The sequence below is a fragment of the Mixophyes fleayi genome, chromosome 12 (assembly GCF_038048845.1).
Source record: "Mixophyes fleayi isolate aMixFle1 chromosome 12, aMixFle1.hap1, whole genome shotgun sequence".
Classification (NCBI taxonomy): Eukaryota; Metazoa; Chordata; class Amphibia; order Anura; family Limnodynastidae; genus Mixophyes; species Mixophyes fleayi.
The window spans coordinates 70,911,150-70,935,012 of NC_134413.1; the positions used below are offsets into that span (position 1 = coordinate 70,911,150).

A 23,863-nucleotide genomic window follows, 5' to 3' on the forward strand; every position below is an offset into this window, starting at 1 on the left:
CTCTCATATTCTTCTGTTTCATCTCACATTATTAAATCAGATATTATTTAATATAATATTCTTAAAGGGGTCGTGTCCTGGACATGCATGGAGTACAAGTATGCTTGCTACGTTCTCCATCCTAAAATTCCTGCATTTATCCTCCATTTTGAGTTTGCTGGTTTATTTGGACTCTGTCTAGTCCTGGAGCTTACTTACCCCTCTTGGCATCCTCTGGGGTACTTCTCCTGATCCGCGGCTGCCGCGCTGCTCTTCGAGACCCCAGCCTGGTGTGCGGAGGCTGCTACCTGAGCGGACCCGCTGCAGCCTGACTCCTTGGTGGACAGCGCTTCTGCCTCTCCGTGCTGCCGGCGCTGACTGTTCGTGCGGACACCCCAGGGACCCCTGCTGTGGTGAGACAGATCACCATACTTACCCATCACTGTCAGGTCGTCGGGTGCCGACACTTGCTCAGGCTCTTCCCTTTACTGTGTGCGACTCGAGTACATGACAATGCTGTAGACTATACCCCTCTGCCCTGGGAGCTGGGGACGGACATTTTCTGTTCCTGTCCTGTAATCTGGGCTGACGTCTTGGTAGTGCCCTATTTTCCACCATAGAGAGCGGCGATTTGTCCTCATGCTGCACAGTTCTGTTGCTCCAAGTCAGCCTTCCATCCTGAGATACAGATTGGATCCCCAACAGCTGGGCCTCAGGCTCTGAGTGCATGCAGGTACCTCACACAGTGGCTGTAATTTGACTTATGCTATCTTGCCTGTTTGTGCTGTGATAACATCCTGGCACTTGACATCTAATATATATTACTCCTCTGGGACAGTCATTAGCTTATTTATTGAACCTCATTCCCATATCTGGATTATCCAGTTTGCCTTTTATAAGTGGTGTCTATACTATCTTGACTCTGTTCTATGATCCTGCCTTGGGTACTTTCATGGTAAGACTTTCATACAAGTGTTTATCCATGAAATACAACACTATTATTATACCCATTCCTCTATATTGGGATGTATTTTCCTCGTTATATGATCATGCTGCTCTGGCTGGATGGCTTGACCGGTTTGCCTATTCCTCTACACCCACTGACAGTTCTGGAGAAACTCCATTATGTGTGCCCTCCCAAACTACCACTGTTCCTAATGCACCAACCTCACCTACTTACCCTGAGGTCACATTGCAGCAGCTTCTACAGCTGGCCGACCTTTCCCTTTTTAGACATGATATGCAACAAATCCAATAGTGAGGGGCTGAAGCGGAGACTCTAGAAGATGCTACAGCACCTATGAAGGGTCAAATTGATAATTTGGAAGCTCAGATGTTGGCATGTAAGCAGACGCTTTCTTTTAGTGAGGGGAGTCTCTGATGCAATAATACTCGTTTTGTGGGGCTACCTGAATAAGTGGAGGGGCCTGCTACTGAATGTTTCTTGGAGAAATGGTTAATTCAAGCTTTTGGGAAGGATTCCTTTACGGCTCAGTTCGCAGTGGAGCAAGCTCATCGCATCCCTTCTTAGGCAGCTCCACCCGGGGCACCTCCCCGTGCCTTCATAGCCAAAATCTTACATTAGAAAGACTGATACAACTCTGCGACCATTCCCCTCTTATATTGTCTGTAGACTTTGCCATTACCAGGGGTTCAATCTTTCTGGAACCTGAACTCTTTTAGTTACCTTTAATGGGCAAGGGACCTGATCTGGTTGTCTTGTGGGAAGAGTTCTTTGTGGATAATGCAGAAACAGTCCAGCCCCCTCTTGCCTTTGGCAACTGCCTAAGAACTGTACCTCTAAATCTCCGTACTCTCACCGGTACTGAGGGTTGCAGTTACCCCTGGCAATCGCCTAAGAACTATTTCCCTAAAATCTCTAGACTCTCACCGGTACTGTGGGTTGTAGTTACCCTTGGCTACTGCCTACGTTCAGTTTCATCATCTTTACCTATCACTGTAAGTTCCGTTCCTTTCCGGACAAGTACCGGTACAGAAACCATTGTGGATCAGGGGACTTCTCTATCAACTGTTCCTTATTTATTCCAGTGGCAATGAGTGATATATCAGTCTTGACACCATCCACTCGGTGTCTCACTGGACTCGCTCCTGCACTTCCTACTCTACGGCCTCTGTAACTCTATTCCTGGGTTCTCCCCAGCCAGTGGACATCTCACAACCCTCTGTCTGCAGCCAAGTCTGTCCCAACAGTGAACACCGGACTTTCGGAGCAGACTCCGGGTTTTGCTGTACTGGCTGGAGGGGTTCCTAACAGTTAGCACTTCTGCCTCACAGCACTGGGGTCATGAGTTTGATTCCCAACCATGACCTTATCTGTGTGGAGTTTGTATGTTCTCCCCGTGTTTGCGTGGGTTTCCGCCGGGTGCTCTGGTTTCCTCCCACACTCCATAAACATACTGGTAGGTTAATTGGCTGCTATTAAATTGCCCTTAGTCTCTCTTGGTCTGTGTGTGTATGTTAGGGAATTTAGATTGTAAGCTCCAATGGGGCAGGGACTGATGTGAGTGAGTTCTCTGTGCAGCGCTGTGGAATTAGTGGCATAATATAAAGAAATAGATGATGATGATGATCAGGGGTGCCCATGAGTCCATGGGGACCCATGTCATCTGATATATACTGTATTATTGTCAGTCTTGATATTATTCTGTATGTTTTTGTATACCTGCATAAGTGTTGGAAATTTACTAATCTTTGATGTAATGTGTCACACCCGGTGATTTATATCTATCACGTTTATTCAGAAATAATTATTTTCTTTATGTTCTGTTTTGAAATACCAATAAAAAAACTTGACTAAAAAATGATCATTCTTTTGTGGGCTATTTAGGATGACGTCCTGACTGATATTAAAATAAAAATTATAGAGGGAGAGGAAGAGACGTATGTGAGGGGTGATCAGCAGTGTAAGGAGGAGGAAATCCCTACAGGTATCGGCACAGGTAAGTAATAAAATGTATTACAGTAAAGAGTCATATATTTTGTTTATTGAGTCATTACAAGAATTCCAATTATGACTGCATCTAAGCAATGTGCTGAATAATGCGCTTTTATAATTGTAATGAAGTGTTCGTCAATTGCAAATTGAAGTTAAACAGCTGAACAACTCGCTCATAGTTTGAAAATTTTGGGTATTGTAATCTGCAGCTCAATGTCCTTCCTTACATTTATTTTACTTTCAGCAGATGGATGTAAACGCAAGAATATCTTGGGGGAGAAACTGATTTTATCTACAGATTTTGAAATGAAAGATAACAACATTACTCAAGATTCTACAGGAGAGAACCCAATTACCCTAAATATATATCCAATACTTTACAGTGGAGATAAATTATCTGAACTCTCTAATCATGAGGAATGTAATCCTGATAACATAGATATTGTTACACATCGTACAGCTCATACAGATGATACATTATTTCCATGTTCTGAGGGTGGGAAAAGCTGTACAGTTAAATTATCTCTTCATAAACATCAGAAAAGTCACATAGCTGAGAACCCTTTTACATGTTCTGAGTGTGGGAAATGTTTTGTATATAAATCAAATCTTGTTGAACATCGGAGATCTCACACAGATGAGACACAATTTCCATGTTCTGAGTGTGAGAAATGTTTTTTACAGAAATCAAAACTTATTAGACATCAGAGAACTTACACAGGTGAGAAACCGTTTTCATGTTCTGAATGTGGGAAATGTTTTACACAGAAATCAAATCTTGTTGAACATCGGAGATCTCACACAGATGAGAAACCATTTCCATGTTCTGAGTGTGAGAAATGTTTTGCCGTAAAATCAAAACTTATTAGACATCAGAGAACTCACAGGTGAGAAACCATTTCCATGTTCTGAGTGTGGGAAATGTTTTTCACAGAAATCAAAACTTGTCAAACATCAGAGAATTCACACAGGTGAGAGACCATTTCCATGTTCTGAATGTAGGTTTTTTTTCCACAGAAATCAAAACACATTGAACATCAGAGAATTCACACAGGGGAAAAACCGTTTCCGTGTTCTGAGTGTGGGAAGGGTTTTGCACAGAAGTCAAACCTTGTCAAACATCACAGAACTCACACAGGTGAGAAACCATTTCCATGTTCTGAGTGTGGAAAATGTTTTCCATGGAACTCAAAACTTATCAAACATCAGAGAACCCATGCAGGTGAGAAAACATTCCCATGTTCTGAGTTTGGGAAATGTTTCGGATACAAATCAAATCCTTTTGAGCATCAGATAACAAACCATATCCATGTTCTGAGTAATGAAAATGGTTTACAAACAAATCAGGTCTTGAATATCACATAGGAGAAAAGCAATTAGACATGAAACAATGAGCTGCAGTACTCTTTATATTGTAAAAACAGTTGATTTTATTAATGTAAATTAAACTAAGCATAATATATTTACATAGTTTATACACAAAATTTGATCACTCATGTGTGGAACTATTTTATCTACCAGATATCGTCCACACTGTACACAGTTAAAACAAGAATACCTTGATATATTGGGTACTGAGTAATATATAATTCTGGCAATGGGTTGGAGATATAATGTGGGATCTGAGACACTGTTAAAGTATGTTTGTTCATACTCTCTAATTGAAGGTGTGAGTTCATATAATACTGTAATCTGTAATACTTTGCCATTGGGGATTGAATATGAAGCTTGAAAAATGTGTCCCACGGCCTAAATGCAATATTGTGATGTCATTTTTGTACAAAAGCTCTCATTTATATTGTATGCCCATGGCTAAGTGGGTCAAGATGTGTGTACAGGGGTGCTTCATCTGATGGGGATCTGAAATATAAAAGTTCAGTAGTATTGACTCTTTTCATTTAATCTTTGCAATAAGACTTGTTCAGAGTGATCCGGTTATAGTAGGTCAGACTAGTGCAGGGATTGTTCTACAAGCCTGGTCAGTGATGGGCTCCATTTGTCACAGTGTCTCCCAGCCTCTGACACTGCACAAGTGAAAATTTTAAATGAGTGATGTGCCAGGGTTAATAATGGTACAGTGAGCCCCCGCAGCCACATAACACTACCCAACCCCCTGTATCATGCAGATTCACTTCCTCTATACATAAAATAACTAAGCAGAAGATAATCAGCCATATTGTGCCTGCCTAGTGAAGCCACTGACAGTACACATACCAGAGACATCAACAGCTTCTTACATTTTATAAATTCTAATTTTCCAGCAGTAATTCAGGCGATACCCAAGGGAGAATTAATTAGGGACAAAATTGTTCTGATGATAACATCTATGCTCAAAGATCAAATGAACTGAAATCTAGGCTTGTACGAAAAGCAGAAAGGTCAGTGAACAGCAAATAGCCAATATCTTCCAGAAACATTGGAACATCCTAAAGTCTGATGATGACCTCTAAGAAGTGTTAGAGGATAGGATCTCTATGACATGGTGTAGATCTAAGAATTTGGGGTTTCATTTAGTCCACAGTGTCTCACCATTTGAAAAGAGAATTTCTAATAGACCAATGGGTTTTTTCAAATATGGCGTGTGCCGGGCATGCCAATTTATGATACAAACAAAGGAGTATAAAGATCGGTTCTTGAGAGTTAAATCAAAGGATTCATAAATTGTAGCTCTCCGAATATTATTTACTGCTTAACCTGCCCCTGTAACTTAAACTATGGTGGCATGACAGGCAGGTCACTCAAATATAGAATTTTGGAGCATGTAGGCAACATAAAGAGAGTCAAGAGAAACAAAGATAATTTAAAACAACTAACATATGTTGAAAGGCACTTTATGAAGTGCCATGACTGTGATCCAAGATCACTACAGGCCTTTGTCATGGAACAGATCAAGATGGGTTTGAGAGGAGGAGATCTCCATCGGGAGCTCAAGAGGGAATCAAAGAGAATTCTCCTTATGGATTGTTTAGCTCTTATCTGATACAGGGCAACTCAGTTATGATATAATCACGATAAACATTTGACATTCTTATTCATATGAATACACTAATAAAAACTTTCATTTATCAAAGGTGATTGCTAGATATGGAAAGCAATTGTTATACAGAAAGGTAGTTACTTGCAAACTAATAGATTAGAATGTATAATAGATATTTACTAATGGCATCATTTGGCATTACATATAGGTAATTATAAACTCCACATATCATTGTGTTCTCATTTTTTACACAACTTATGCACTTTCATTTTTGGGGTTTTATTACATTTTATTTTTGCTATCCACTCCATTGAACTCATCTGTGTCAGCAGTGTTTCACAGTCCTGATTTACAGCTCGATCTTGCTCCAGCACCTTCCCTTGTACTGTGTTGCTCTCTAGCTCCAACTCTACACAGTCCACATCTGATATTATACCATCCTCTACTCTGCACTGCCAATCTGTTATACTGGTGAAGGTTGGTACTGCATCCTGTTGCAAACTCCGTAAACCTGCTAAATCTGGTCGAGGTGCATCCTGCATCCCAGTTGCCATAGAGATCTTAGCTCAACATCTCATTGTGTAGTCCAGGGTTTCCCAAACCCAGTCCTCAGGGCTCCCTAACAGTGCAGGTTTTCCGGATCACGTGACATAATTAGGACCACCTGTGGATCTGTTACAATGTGTCATTCAGTAATGAATACACCTGTGCTCCAGGAAGGAGATATGGAAAACCTGCACTGTTGGGGAATTAAGTTACCACTACTCGGGATTAAGTCCTGGTGACAACCAAGCACCGGCAAACACATCTGGTTCTATAGGAAAGGAGGTTGCTAAAGATGAAGCTCTCATCAACGACAGGTTCTGGTAACTGGTAGGGTGACTTGTGACAAAGTAAAAATTATTATATTGTGACTCTATTGTATTGCTGGAAATAGTGTTGATGAATGTGTGTTTTATTCCTGTACATGTCCGATACATCATTTTTGTATTAGCTTCTCAAGTCTTGTTTTTGAAATAAATAAGAATGTTTAGAGAGCTATGTTTATATTTGGATCAAAACTCTCAAAATTCATATCATGTATAGTTATTTAAATTTAAGCCAAAACTTAATTTCAGAAGTTACTTTTGTTTTTGTCATAGGAAATTTTTATTTGGATTTATGCCTTACTTTAGTTTTTATAGTATCATAAACAAATCCGTTTAATATTAAGTTCAAGCCTTGTTTTGGAGCTCAACATAGCTGTATTAGCTCTGCCATATTCCAGCCCACGTCTCATTTTAGTGCTTGAGGTGTTTATATTTTAGCCCTGTTTCCATCTAAGTCCAAGCCTCAGTTTGGAGCTGAATGTGTTTGCGTGTATTAGTTTTCTTTTATTTAAGTCCAAGCCTCGTTTTGGTATTTATATGCATTAAATGTGTTTCTAAATCCAAACCTCATTTTTGACTCCATCTAAAAGAATGCAGCCTCACTTTGAATTTCATTCAAGTTTCATTGTGAGTTATGCGAGGACTTCCGTACAGGATCTTTGTCTCCACGGCGGCACTTTAATGGCTGCTATACACTTTAAAAAGTCAATTAGTAACATTCAGAAAGACTCAAATCTGAGGAGTCAAAACGCGTTGGTAACTGTGGTGATTCCTCGCTGACCAGGATGTTCACTTGGTTGGTGATTTGAAGGAGAATTCCGGGACTAATTTCAGCTTTACCTTCCTCCGTGTCTATTCATGTGAGCTTTGTGGTAGGGTCATCCACCCAATATTTATGTAGATGGTACTTATTTGTGCACCAGTTTTTATCTATATGGAACGTGAGTGTATTTTTAAATATCTGGTATCGGTGTAATAAAGAATAATGCAGTAGATATTTTTAGGTCTTTTTTCACATTTCCATATTGGGAGCTATATACTGAAAGAAGACTCTATGAAGATCAATGTAGAAAATACAACACAATAATACAAGAAGCTTTTAAGGAAGCATATTATATAAGGGGATTACCCCATTCACCTACACGTGGTTCACTGGTTTCCAGAGACAACTGCACCACTAGGAACTGAACACCAGTTATTGTACAAGAAAAATCATTAGTCTTTGGACTTTAATGCTCTTCTGGGTGGAGGATATTTAAGTGTTAACATACTACACTATGTGTTTTATATTATCCAGCTGGGAAGTGTTGCTTTTTGAAGACTTCCACTGGTCTCTTAACCTACATATACTTGTGAGCGCCCAAGTACGTATATAATATATAATAATTATATATATATATATATATATATATATATAATTATTTATATTATTTCACACCAAACCACATATACTATGTGTACCAGATAAATATAAATTATTTTGCTTATCTGTACAGGTTCCTGTTGGCTCAATATTGCTTGTCTAGTTCACACCATACATAGATATAAAGAATGAGAAATCCCATATAGTATCTTTTCATAAAAACAAATTTATTGAATAATATAAAAATTGCACATTCACAAAAAATAAAAGAATAAAAGTCTTATCTGTAATCAAGGTGTAATTATACCAGTACTCACTGTCATTAGTCACCACCAGGGGCAGGCTGGGCTGGGGGGCACCTGCCCACCGGGCCGGTCACATAATGGGCTACCTTGGGCTGGATCACTTAGCCACTAGCCTTTTTTTCCCTTTAAAATGGTCCTAATAGGCTGTTGAATCGAGGTTTCCCCCCAGGGCTAAAATTTGCCACCCCTCCCCTGATCACCACTCAGTGGAGTCAGAAAACAAAAGATTGAATTACTGGTGGTTCAATTCCAATATTGGATACAGAGAAAGTTTGAGAAATATATCACATGTAATGACCTCAACACGTTTCGTCTACTAGAGACTTTATCGGGAGAACAAATTCACCTATATGTGCATTTATTACTTATACTATAGCTGGTGGCCATTTTGCATATGCACAGTTCATATTCTTCAGTGCTCATGCGCGGCTTGAGAATTAAGTGCAGATCGTTCGTGATTGCACCAAGTAAACACCTAGGAATGCCTCACATTACCTGTAAAATATATCAGAAACAGAGGCAGAGGATCTAAGAGACCTCATATATGTGGCTTAACAATTTCTTACAAGTGGCAGCCATAACAATTCCGTGCACGGCACCAGTTAGCTTATTGTGGTGCACACCTGTCTCGTTTACAAATTAGATAAGAGCAACATAACCCATATACACAGCCACAACATTAAAAACACCTGCCTAATATTGTGTAGGTCCCCCTCCCCTTGTGCCAACAAAACTGTTTTGACCATGCGAGGCATGGACTCCACAAGACCTGTGAAGGTGTCCTGTGGGATGTGGCACCAAGACGTTAGCAGATCCTTTAAGTACTGTAAGTTGTAAGGTGGGGCTTCCAAGGCTTGGACTTATTCTTACAGCATATTCCACAGATGCTCGAATGGACTGAGATCTAGGGAATTTGGAGGCCAAGTCAACACCTTGAACTCTTTGTCATGTCCCTCAACCCATTCCTGAACACTTTTTGCAATGTGGCAGGGTGCATTATTTGTGTTGAAACAGGCTACTACATTCAGGGAATACCGCTGCCATGGAGGGGTGTACTTGGTCTGCAACAAAGCTTAGGTAGGTGGTATGTGTCAAAGTAACACCCACATGAATGCCAGGACCCAATGTTTCCCAGTAGATTATAATCTAGAGTATCACAATGCCTCCACCGGCTTGCCTTCTTCCCATTGTACATCCTGGTGACTTCTCTTCCCCATATTAAACGATGCACACGCACCTGGCCATCCATGATGTAAAAGAAAATGCGATTCATCAGACAAGGCCACCGTCTTCTATTGCTCCATGGTCCAGTTCTGGCACTCACTTGCCCATTGTAGGCATTTTGGTGGTGGATCATCATGAGCTCTCTAACCGTTCTGTGGCTGCACAGCCCCATAGGCAGCAACCTTCGATCCACTGTGTGTTCTGACACCTTGCTATCATAGCCAGCATTACCTTTTTCAGAAATTTGTGCTATAGTAGCTCTTCTATGGGATCGGACCAGCCAGGCTAGCCTATGCTCCCCATGCGCTTGGGTGCCCATGACCCTGTCGTTGGTTCACCGGTTGTCCTTTCTTGGACTACTTTTGGTAGGTACTAACCACTGCATACCGCAAACACCCCACAAGATCTGTCGTTTTGGAGATGCTCTGACCCAGTCATCTAGCCATCACAATTTGACTCTTGTCAAAGTCGCTCAGATCCTTACACATACCCATTCTTCCTGCTTCCAACACATCAACTTCAAAAACTAAGTGTTGACTTGCTGTCTAATATATCCCACCACTTAACAGGTGCCATTATAACGAGATAATAACTGTTATTCACTTCACTTGTCAGCGATATTAATATTGTGGACGACTGGACTATATATATGTATTATATATACACACACACGGATCAATTGTTTAATTTACATTAACAGTTAACTGATTTCACAATATTTGGAGAATTGCGGAAAACTTGTTTCATTTCCAATTGCTTTTATCTTGTGTGAAATTTTTGATGTTCAACAAGTTTAAATTTATGTGTAAAACATTTCTAACATTTTCTCACCTGTGTGACTTCTCTGATGTTTAACAAGATTTGATTTCTCTGCAAAACATTTCCCACACTCAGAACATGTATACGGTTTCTCACCTGTGTGACTTCTCTGATGATTAACAAGAGATGATTTATGTATAAAACATTTCCCACATTCAGAACATGGAAATGGTTTCTCACCTGTGTGAATTCTCTGATGTTTAACAAGATTTGATTTCTGTGTAAAACATTTCCCACACTCAGAACATGTAAACAGTTTCTCACCTGTGTGAGTTCTCATATGTAAAACAAGATTTGATTTCCTGCAAAACATTTCCCACACTCAGAACATGTAAATGATTTATCACCTGTGTGAGTTGTCTGATGTCTTAAAAATAAATATTAAAATATTAAAAATATTAAATAAAATAAATATTAATAAAATATTAAAAATAGATATTAAATATTAGATCTGTGTTTAAGTCAAGTTTGTTGTAGGTGTACAAGATGGACATGATAGGAAATGATAAGAGAGCTAGTTGACCTTATGCTAGTGGTCAGTGGATTTGTCCTGTAGAAGGAGAAGAAGGATGATTTTGGAGCAGGATGAGAAGCAGCAGGAAAAGAGAGAGTACACCGAGTAATTCATAGTTCACCAAGGCGTGTTAGAGAGCGGTGTAACCTTTCAGAGAGGCCATTTTGTATGATGACCTTAAAGGTGTTTTGGCACAAATGACAGCTCACAGTCATGTTGTTACTGGGCTTGAGAAATGATTTGCCAGATTGCAATTTTGTTTGCAACTGGTTCTGTTCAGCACCAGTAATGGGCATGGCCAAGGCACACATTGCATGCATTGGAGTGTGCTTCTGAAATCACAGGGCAAAAATACCCAAAATATACATTTTTGCATGTGATGATTCTGAATAGCAAGACATAAAAATAGAGTTTCCCAGAAGAGCCTTTTTCCCAAAATAGATAAATAGAGGATACATGTGCACAAGATATAATAAATATAAATCCTTGTGTATGTAAAGCTGCTGCAGTCTCTTTAGATAAACATAGAAAACTGAGATCTTACATACGACATATACATAAATGTATGTAAGATCTGAGTTCTAATTGGATTCATTGATGGCCCTTACTGATTGGCCAATATACTTTTAGATTTCCAAGCAGAATTTGGGCTCCATCCTTCTGAAAATATTTCACTTGGAGGCGGAGAAACGCGTCATGTTATAGAGTTGTTGGTTGTACACACAAACACTGTGGCCGCTGTTGGGATATCTTCTTATGGCAGACTTATAAGCGCTGCTCTTTCAATGACCGGAAAACTGAAAACTATCATCAGGAGAGAGGTGACATCCAGCAATTAACTCCTAGTTATTGCTTCAGAGCTATTTGAGAATGGAACAATGTTAATGGGAAAAATATAGACAGGACAATCTCTGTCTCTTCTCTCATATCTCCAATATATATCTAATATATTATTCCTCTGGTGTTAGTGAGAATCATACAATAAATGGAAGTAAATGTTCCCTACAGATTGGATTGATCGATATTGAAATGTGAATATCATCATGTAGTTATATATATATATATATATATATATATATATCTAATATATAAATGCTTAGTGGCGTCTGTGTGTGGAAAAAAACAAACAAGTTGCAGCGCCACCTGCTGGGCAGAGTTAAACACTGACCTACTAAATTCTTAGTGTGTGTGGGAAAAAAAATTCAAAAAGGGCTGAAATTTGGTAGGGCTCAAACTTATTTTCGTGAGGTAATTTTACCTCATGAACACACATTAAAAAGGCCGCTTGCATCGGGAACTAACGCTCTTCCCCTGAGGAGGCCTGGGCTAGGTCCAAATGCATGACAAGAGCCTTTTTAAGACCTTAAGTAGCTTGATTTGACTAGAATGCATGAATATCATGCACGGGTTAACTTGTATATATATATGTATATATATATACACACACACATTTATCTATCTAAATATTTATGTATATATATATATATATATATATATATATATATATATATATATATATATATATATATATATATATATATATATATATAAAACCAGTCATTTTTCCTTCCTTGATTCCCACATGCGTGAATATTGCACCAGTCTGCTCTGTATGAACGATTCCAACAGGGCAACGTGTCTGCAGAGTTGCTGTTATTAATGTATTAAGTTAAGTGCTATTTTTTATCACATTATGTATTGTGTATTGGATTCTCTAATTAAACATTTAGAGAAGTATTATCAGTATAACCTATAATTATGACTCACCATAAATTAAGGCATTACCTGGCCTTTCAATCCTCTTCTGTGTCTTCCTGCTTCCAGCTGGATCATCATCATCATCATTTATTTATTGATCATGTTCAGGAGAACTACCAGTGGTAGTTGTGGTAGTTGTTAGTAGAACAGGTACAGGGTATTCGGCCTCTATAACTCTCTTTGTGTGATATTATTTCCCACCTGCTGCACTGTGTCATTAATTCTCATTAAAGGATCATTTAATTTACATACATATCATTTTTTAACTCTTTTTCTGTCTTTCGTCTTGTGCATTATGAATACTTAGTTAGATCTTTCTTAATTGATTAAATTACACATTCCTTTAGTTGAGCCTACCATACTCCCAGCTATACTACTAGGTATCCACCACTTTACCATCTTATTTTCCTTGACTATTCCCTTGTCCACTCTCCTCTTCTTCCTGGGGTACTCTCTGTATACTCCACCATGTCCTCGTACCTTCACCACATTATCTTAGTGTTTTCTGTCTCTCACACCTTCTACTCCAACATCTCATCCCCCTTCTACCTCATTTTCTTTTAACTTTTTATTTGTAACAGCAGATAGATATCAATATACAGCACAACCGTACATGTTGTTGACATTAAATAAGAACCAAGGTTACACAATCTAAAAATCGGAGAGGAAACAAAAAATGAAATAAAACAAAACAAAGCAAAAATACAAATGACTATAGAAATATAGATTATATTCTATGTCACATTCCAATTGGTAGTTGGGAATTAACGGCCTACGTGGTGAGTGTACAAGTGAGGACTTTTCCCGCACCAAAGATAGACCATGTAAGGTTGGATATATATAACAAATAGAACAAACTGCTGTTTTATTTTTTAATTTTTTATGATGAGGGGGAGAAGGGAGAGGGACTGGGGTAGAGGTGGAGGGATTTTCCAAATTGGAAATACATCTCCTACCTCCTTTTCTTAAATCTTTATAGTAGAAACTGGAGCTTTACATAAGATCTGAAACCACTTGATTCCCATTTCCCGATATACATAATCATCTTGTCACTTCAGCCCCAGCTGACAGCCTCCATTGCTGTCCCAATCAGGAAGGAGTGTAACCCATATTCTGCCACTGACCCCCCCAGCTTCCCCATGCACTGTCTGACAATAGATATAAACTGAAAGTGATACAGAAAAGCTGATTGTGCCGAGATAGGATTACAGTTACAATCCCCCCATACAAAGGTATGTATCTGGTCACTAGTATTTGGATATATTGTTATCCCCATTTGGCACATATAATTCCCACTCTAGAATCCAAGACTTCTCCTGCGCTGCCCCCCTTCACTGGAACGACCTCCCTCGCTCCATCCGTCTCTCACCCAACCTGTGCTCCTTCAAACGGGCACTTAAAACTCACCTGTTTCTTAAGGCCTACCAACCATCCACTTAACCTCTCATCTCTTCGGTTCTCCCCTTTGCCTCACTGGCTCCCTTCTGTGCCTGATTCTGTCCACCCTCCCTTAGGATGTAAGCTCGTATGAGCAGGGCCCTCTTTCCTCCTGTCTCCATACCTGTTCTTCCACTCCGTCTCTACTGTATTTGCCTGCCCGGAGTTTACGAAGTATTGTTATTTTATGTTTAATGTTCTGTACTGTTTTGCCCTGTATGGTCTACTGTTTGTACTGTGTACGGGGCTGTGGAAACCATGTGGCGCCTTACAAATAAACGATAATAATAATAATAATAATAATAATAAAGACTCTGTGGATTCATTTGGTTGAAGTATATGGATTTCATAATATGGTTCTGAATGAAGAGTCAATGGACTAAAACTGCAGGTTCATAAATATATCCAGGTGGGCTCCATGTGCCTTATTTGGACTACAAATTGTCTGCTGTACTATATCCTGGCCAGTTACCCCCTCCCTCAGTGAGGACAGGAAGTCTGGAGCAGCTGGAGCCCCTTTCACAACATAAATGTATAGAAGGGATTAAAACAGGAAGTTGCTATTCATCATCTGGGATTAAGCCCTGCAGTAACCAGTTTGCTACTCTATTCTCTCTAGGACTGTGTCAGACTACTATGCACTAGACCAGCTGGGGGGAAACCCATGTGGGGATGACTTTTCTCCACTCCCATATCCAACCCCTGATTTGGGAGCCAATGGCATTCTGTATGGACTTGGGATAACTTTACAGGACGGCATTTCACCTGTGGGAATTCTGAACTGTTTAAAAAGAGCCTGCAAGGAGACCAAGGGTTGTTTATTGGATATCCTTAGCTTGGTATTGAAGATCTGTCTCCTACCAGCTCCAACGTGTGTCCTGATTACAATTTTACATCTAGGCACATCTCTGGCTGAACATGGTGCAACAGTATAACTCTGCCCCATGGGAGCTGCTTGTGCGTCTGCACATCTGGGGGTAAATGTATCAAGCTGAGAGTTTTCCGGCGGGTTTAAAAAGTGGAGATGTTGCCTATTGCAACCAATCAGATTCTAGCTTTCATTTTGTAGAATGCACTAAATAAATGATAGCTATAATCTAATTGGTTTTTCAAACCCGCCGGAAAACTCTCAGCTTGATACATTTACCCCCTGGTGTGCCTACAGGAGTAGGATGACAGGGGTCCAGGCTGCTAACATCTCGGTAGTGAGCATAAGGCCGAGAGGCCAGGACCAGCAAGCCTAGAAGTGTAGAAATCAGAGGAATCTGGAAGACCTGAGTACTGAGCTATTGTGACAAAAGCATCAGGACCAGAGACTTTTTTACAACTTAGCCCGGCCAAAGAAATACTGTTTAAACATATGTAACGGTTCCTCATATCTTTATCTGGGGATGTGTTGGGGAGGTTTTTTAGATGTTGGCGATTTAATATAGTTATTGTGTTACAGTTGTGTTTGCACCTTCTGTAATAAAGGTACTATTATAGCTACCACTCCTCTTTGTCTGCGTGATCCAAAGAACACCAAGGTACCAGGGCTACTCTGTGGGCCTTGACTCTAATGCCCTGGTGTCCTGACACTGATCATCAAAATCTGAGGAGCATGACTGTCCCAATACTATCCCCATTCATTATAGGTTTTCATAAGACGCTGGTCTCGTCACATGAAAAGAAAAATGTCCAGATAGTGGATAACTGACTTGATTCTCATTTCCCCCCTTAGCACCCACTCTTTTAAGGAGGTGAAAGCTTCAGGAAGATGCCTCTTACAGAATGGCCGCATCAAGTGAGGTGTATGATGCAGAACATGTCTCCTTACTGATCCCATATTCATTGCATAAAATAACGTTTCTCCCCTTCATTACTTCTCTGACATACAATACCTTTCTGAATTACTTTGAAACCCTTTCCTACATCAGCACATGAATTTGGCTGTTCCCTAAGTGATTTCTCTGATATTTAACAATTTGGAATATGTGTAAAACATTTACCACATTCAGAGCAAGAATATCTCTCCTGTATGACATGGTCTTTCTCCTGTATGGTGCGCAACAAGAAGTGAATTATGTGATAAATATTTCCAACATTCTGTAATATGGTTTCTTTACGGTATGACTTCTCTGATACTTAAGAAGTAATATTTTAGGAAAACATTTCCCACATTCTGAGCAGGACCAAGATTTACCTGGAGGAGGTGGTAGGGCAGCCATAACCCCTGAGCTGCCTTAACCTTAGACCTCACCTACCTTTCCTTGAACAGTCACAATTTGTGTTGGTCAAATAGGCTGAACCTACTAGGAAAGGTGTTTGGGCTGATCGGGGGGAACTCTTGGCAAACTGTGCATGGTTTGAGTGGATTGGCAATTGGCTTAAATTGTCCTGATTTTGCAATTGGTATTGATAACAGGTATTGCACAGGTACTGGTCCCAGTGTACATCTATTTTGCCTAAGGGAAGCTGACTTGTACAGTCAAACAAATAGCTACAATAAAAAGTGTTGCATCCCTCTCTCTCTGTGTAGTGAATAAAGCTCTTTTGAAATATGCCCATAGCAAGGGAATTTCTTATCCACATAAATATCTAGTTATTGCTACAGTAAGAAGAAAAACACAGACACAATTCTTTCATTAGAAAATGTATTGCATGGAAATGGTAAAATAACCACATGCACAGTGTACACATAACAACATATACAACAAAATCATAACTAGTACAATAAAGACATAATGGGGCTTATTCAGAGTTGGACGCATTTGCGCACCAAACGTACGTTGGAAATAATGTACACAAAAAAGTGGATTTACTCATTGATGTTGAGTCTCAAGACGCCTGCAGCTCAAAAACAGTTTCTTTGTGACCAGTGTAGGTCTGCCCCCCCCCCCCCGATACAGTGGGGTGCAGATATAAAATGTAATTAAAAATGGAAATGTCAATTACGCAATACTCAATCAGCAAATTAGAAACAGCTAAATAGGGCTGATAGTCATCATCATATACCTGCACCAAAAATCTAATACCTGCATGAGGTTTGAGCCCTAAAAGGCGCATTTGCAGATGTTATGTTACAATTACATGAACTCACCCATACTGTGCTCAGCCCATGCATGCTAGTCCCTGCACATCCTTATTCTGCTTTTCCAGACAAAGGCGGACGGATGTCAGCGATATAAATAACTCTATATATGGACATATACTTTCTGGATTTTGGAATCATTGCAGTATGAAAATACACATCTTATGCAAACAATGACGTACGTCTAACTCTAAATGACCCTCAATATATACATTTCCTTTATACAACGATGGTAAAGATATTTTGCATTCCCCACTAGAGCAGATCAAGCTCCACCTAGTTTGATGTCTATGTACTGAAATACCAGCTGTGCAATGTTTTGCTTGTTTGTTCCACCTTCAGATTGCTTTATTTTATCTTGTACACACCATCCTGAAAATGTTACTACAAGCATTTATTTTCTTAGTAGCCTCCTTCCGTGATTTTAGCCATGTATTTATAACATCAGGGAGAGTGGATTATTTTCTTACCCCAGGATACAACATAAAGCTGCTCACTGGGTACAATTATACAGAAAGCAGAGCAGAGCAACACAAACACACAGCTCTGCCCCGTGGTATCACCACATGGGTTAAACGTACAGAGGGAAACCAGGACGTAAAAGTTGTGTATTTACTAAAACTTGGAGTAAAGCCTATACAAGCCATTAAATACATGTGATGGTTGGAAACCCCTTTAATTATGCTTCTGAAAGGATTTTATTTTATACAGGGCTTTGTCACTAAAAACAATACATTGGGTATAGTGAAACCACCTAAAAAGCCTTGACATAATTGAGATTAAAGTTGCATTATCAAATAATTGTTACATGTTACTTATTTGCCCCTTTCCAGCTCCAGGGTCTGCTCTATGCAGCCGCTTTTCCCGGGACACCTTCGTTTCTGTCTCCTCCATGTACATATGGCTGTGGCAGTGGCTTGTGAGCAGGAGGTCCAATCAGAAGCCACAATCTCCATGACTCAACTCCTGATTGATCATCCTGCTTACTCATACTTCTACCTCGGGGAGATCAAAAGGGGGCGGGGTGAGTCGATCGCATAATTTGGCCCTGCGCCAAAATGTCAATTTAGTCAGAGCTGTGAGATGAACCACGGAACCACAGGAAACACTGGTGCATGGAGCGGGCCCCGAGGCTCCAGAGAGAGGAGGAGCAGGTGAGTAACATGATAACATGCAACAATTAGGTGGTAATGCAGATTTAGGTGCTCCTCTGCTGCAGCATATCACTATCATGACAGTGTATTGTCTTGGCATCACAATATTCAACAGAAAGGGACTTTTAAAGAATATATATACATGATAGAGCACCAGCATACACGTGTACAGCAGCTGTAGCAGTTAATAGATTGGAGAGAACATGAGGACTGGAATATCCAAATCAGTTTAAGACAAAGAATAAGACTCTAGAAACACTGTATCTACTTAATCAGGGAATTTATTTTACATCTAGATAACATTTAACATGTTTCATTCCTACAGATTAAATTTTGTTGTCTCTGAGATACAAAATGAATAATGAACATCATGAAAATTACTAAACAATTGGTTATTTTAATAAAAATATAATTAATTATGTGGTAGTACAATGTAAGGAATGTGAAGAAAGTATAATATCATATAAAACACAAGGCATCGGAAAGTATAGAAAATATATATTATATTTAAACTTGGAAGTTTTATATATATATATATATATATATATATATAAAACTCTTGGGAAAATGCGAACTGTCAGATACTGTACAACAAAGTAGGATTATATTAAATTTTAACACACTGGCAGAGTGATTGCATAATTCTGATCTTAATAAGATGTAGTTAGTAGATTTTACCATACCCTGTGGCTGGTTTCCCATCCGTGTAAACATTAAACCTTCCAATGCTGCGGTGCCAATTGGGTTAACCCCCCAGTGCTATGTGCTGAAGGTGCAATGTATTTTAAAGTGTATTTTAATAAATATATAAATGTAGATATTGGCGCTTAAAGGGTTAGCCCAGGAGTAGAAATGTATAAAGTGATATGTGTGTTTATAAAATGTTATTTCAAATGTGTATAAAACAAAAGAAATTGCTTCTCACCCCACTGCTGGTCCAGTGAGGATCGGAGCTCAGCCAGAGCTTTAATTCCTCCACTCCGGTTCCCATTTATAAGTACAGGATGACTGGAGTGTCGGAGGGGTCTCCAATCCCTGATGGTACAGTGGGGGCTGCAGGAGCAGCCCCTGGATAAAGTAGGAGCCAGGAGCTCTCTGTGTGTAAACTCCGCTGGCAGCTGTAGTTCAGTGGCTTCTGGAGGAGACTTGCAGAGGCGCCTCCTAGATTCACACATGAATCCAGGAGTCCCAGTCTGCAGAGCACCATACTGGAGCTCAAAGAGCCTGGGGACAGCTGGTGGCAACACTATTCTCCTACAACTCATGTGCAGTTGGCATTCACAGTCGGTGAATATCTGCTGACAGGTGACATAAGTAGAAGTGGTCAGTAACAGCCAGATACAGACAGTAAGAAGGAAACCCAACTAAACTGTTTAAGATCTCCCTCTCCAAACACTGGGTAGCAGAGTAAGCCCATCCAGTCACAGTTTATAACTGGTGGCAAGCAATTTGATAATGCTAGGGTTTTTTTTTGGAGAGCCGAGTTACTCAAGTGAAGAGCTCCTTCCACACAAGGGAATGCAAAAGATGGTTAACTACACCGCAATGTCCAAGGTAGATCTCGAAATCCTGTGCAAAGCAAGAAAAATTGTACAGTAAAAAGTCATTATCTGCTGCACCATGATTTGGGTCCTGTCACTTTACCGAATTTGAGGACGGTGTTGGAGACAGTGATCTACACTTGCAGGTGTTTGGAATGATTTCTAAACTCCATGCTTTGTCCAAAAAGGAGTGGGTCAATTATTTGGTCCTTACAATGCAAGGGCGTGCATTAGAGGCCTATTGTGTATTGACCCCAGATGACTGTGCAGACTCTGAAGTGGTAAAGAAAGTTCTCTTTAAGTGCTACATTATTACCCCAGGAACCTACTGGCAGAAATGTGAGGATCTGGCAGAAGCCTTCTCATCAACCATGAGGAATTTGCTAACCAGCTGTGGCAGTTCGTGATGAGATGTATGAATGGATCTGGTGTCAAGACCTGGGTGGATTTAAATGGTTTAATTTGCAGGGAGCAGTTGTCTCGCCGGTGCACACAGAGGGTGAAAAAATTGGTACTGGACCACAACACAATAATATTTGAAGTAGCGGACCAGTTGGCAAATCAAAATGTAGTGGTTTGGCCACCCTGGCAGAAGCGCCAGTCTAGCAGCCAACACCAAAGAATTTTATGAATTGAAGAACATCCCTCTGCTGTTGATCACTCCGCCAAGCAAGTAGTTACAATCCTGTTCCACAAACTAGGTCCTTGTAATTAAAGCCACGGAGCCAGAAATATATTGAAAGTATTAAACTGTTTAATGTAGTGAAAAACACAGTCCATGTGATGCAAGTTAAACACAGGCCAGATCAGTGAATAAACAGACTTCCAGGTATAAGGCAAATATCAGGTTTACCTCCAAGTGACAAGATAGAGATGAATGCTAAATGCTTACAGAAAAGCAGAAACTGGCTAAGCAAGGATTTCCACAGGAAAAGAGAAAAAGCAAGGCAGTTAGTCCAAGGGTAAATAAACATTACAGGCACAGAAACATTAATGACCATCAAAGGAAACTGGGAGAGGCAGGCATATATAGGAGACAATCAGGTGCGAATGATTAACATAGTGCAGCTAGTAGTCCCTGATAGTGAGAAGAGAAGGCAGAATAACAGCACCTCTGGTGGTTCACAGGTACTGCAGGGTCAATATAATAATAAATATAGTCCCAGAGGCAGGAGCTAAAGCAGCATCATGAGGCAGATCCTAACTGTAGCCACTAACCCAGGTGCTTGTAGCTAGCTGCAATTCCACCCTGTTCCTGGAAGTCATCAGACTAGACTGGATAGGAAGTGTTATGGCTGTGGGAAAACCGGTCACCTAAGGCCAGACTGTCCCACAGGCTGACTTGCATACCCGACTAAGGGAGGTGGGCCTAAAAAGATTGTTCTTGCCCCAGAAAGTCCAGTGGCGTATGTCACAGAGAAAAGTGACTCAGTGAAGAGGCCAAAAAGACACCCAAAAAGAGGTGGAAGCACCCAAGTTGGACAATTGCAGGGAGAAGGCCTGAGAGTCTCAGGGACCTCAATCACTGTGGTGAGCCCCCCATCCTTGCTGAACCTGCTGCAGCATTGCCAGGCTAGACTGCCAAAGTCACAGTTCCAGATGGACTCGAAGTGCCCACGGTGAGGGTACGTCTCGATTCGGGAGCTGGCAAATAAATGTGAGATGTGCTCCTGGGAAACGATCTTGGTCATGGGATGTGGACAGGTTTTTGTCATCCCCATTACCCAGAGTCAAGCTGTCAGACTACATGCTACAGGAGTGGCAGTCTAGAGGAAAAGACCCAAGCTACTAGACAACAAGAGCTGCAACAACATTTTCCAGCCCAAAAGAAAAGGTTGAAGCTGCTAGATCATCAGGACTTAGCCAGCTCTTTACCACAGAAAATACCCCATTCCCCAGCAATGCAAAGTATGTTGTTTCCAGCACATCTGCAATTAAATATGGTGGAAAATATTACGTTATGAACTTGATATTGAGGCTGGTTGGGTGAAATAGACCTTTTATTAAATGGAAATGCTATTAATTTAATTTTTGGGCTGGTGGGGGTGAAATTGATTTAAAAATCAAATCGGAATGTTATTAATCTAATGTTGGGGAAGGTTGGGAGGAAGGAAGTTTATTTATTAAACATAAACACTAAGAATATACTGTTGGGGTTTTTAGGGGGGAGGAGGCCTAATTATTAAACATGGGAGCTATTAATTTAAGGTTGGGGCTGTTTGGGGGGTAGGAGGCTTATTTATTAAATTTAAGTATTTATTTAAGTATTTAAGTATATTAATTTAATGCCGGGCTGGTTGGGGTAAAATATCCTAATTATTAAATGTGTACTAATTTATTGTTTTGGACTGGTTGGGTGGGGGGGGGGGTTTGGGTTTGTTTAACTGTTAATGCTGAGAATGCTATTAATTTAATTTTAGTTCTGGTTGGGGTAAGAAGGCCTATTTATTAAATACAGAACACTAGTAATGCCATGGTGGTTGGGTGCCTAGAGTGTTGATTATAAGCACTGAAGGGCACCCAAACTTTATCTCGCTATCCCTTAGAATCTTTAATAGCGTCGCCCAACGTAAACCCCTAAAACCTAACCATCTAACTGAATCTGCCCGGGGAAATTTGCTCAAATCATGAGCAGGACCACTCTTACCGGCCCAAAAAACAAATGAATGGCCGACCAGCCAAAAATGCTTCCCATCCTGCCGTAAACCTGCAACATGGAGTAAAATGCACATAAAACAAATTTCAAGACATAATACATGGTATTAGAGAAAGAAACTACTATATATTTGCGCGCAACGCAGGGTGACGCATGCGGAGCTAAAACCGGAAACCCCGGGGTGCCACAAGCCAATCAGGCCCCCGGGGAAAAGAAATGGCAAATCCCTCCAAGCCTCCTTTTAACAAGACAAGCAACGCATGTCATGGGTCAGCCTTACCACATTGCATTATTAAGCCTAAAGCGCAACAGCTGGCCTAACATACTGTTTGAAACACTTAGACCTTCACCTACCCGAAGCCACGATACTCTGTTCCGACACACCCTCCTCCGCCGCTACTGTAGCCGCTCCTATTCTAAAAGAATGAGTCCCATAGTCTGCTGTATCCAATCCAAGTTTAGCAATACAATTCTTAAAGACCGCGGAAAACTGGACCTTCGTAAGGGGGTACCTATCATGGTGCCTAAGCCAATTACCACCAGGAGCAGGGGACATATCTCTATACAATCTTGTAAACTCAAGCGGGCAAACTGCAATATCCTGATTACGATGCTAGGTAATCCACCGCCCCCTACCCAAAGGATCAGTCTTCAATCTATGGATCTTACAAGCTATGTTATCATTCTTAACCACAACATTTCTGTGAAGTAACCCTGAACCGATTGCCGATCTAGATGAAGCTAACAACTCACCTGTAAACCGCTTATGGTGGACAACCTTCTATACCATCTTTAACCTTTACCAGAGTTAACTTAACAACTAAAATAACGACACAGAGACTTGAATTGGCGTTTGAAAGGTCAGGAATTTATTATAGGCGAAACCTGCTGGGGAAAAATTGGTGGCCAACATAAACAGACCAATCAGCATCCAGGCCACACCTACTAGTTGTAAATTCCGTCCAAACTAATTTGGACTCGACTAGGCGTAAAATGCCAAACTCCCCCATTTGGCATATTAGCTGAGGCCCGCCCGCCTAAGCGGAGCCCCTTAAACCCGAAGTGCTATTCTGCTAATTGCCCAATCCCTTTAAGAGGAGAGTGCCTACTACGCCTTCAATGTAACAAAATGGCCGCTGATTGGGCTGCTTACTGCTACAGCTAAGGTTTCCCACCAGGAACCGCAGCCCGCCACCAACCGACCTCTCATAGCCAAACAAGAAAACCAAATATCTGCTCTA

At 40.5% G+C, this 23,863-nt stretch overlaps 2 pseudogenes; one reads left to right on the forward strand and one right to left on the reverse strand.

The window, feature by feature from the left end:
- Positions 1 to 2,718: 2,718 nt before the first annotated feature.
- Positions 2,719 to 4,327, forward strand: LOC142108629 (uncharacterized; annotated as a pseudogene).
- Positions 4,328 to 10,472: 6,145 nt separating this feature from the next.
- Positions 10,473 to 23,863, reverse strand: part of LOC142108358 (uncharacterized) — a 94,707-nt pseudogene continuing 81,316 nt past the window's right edge.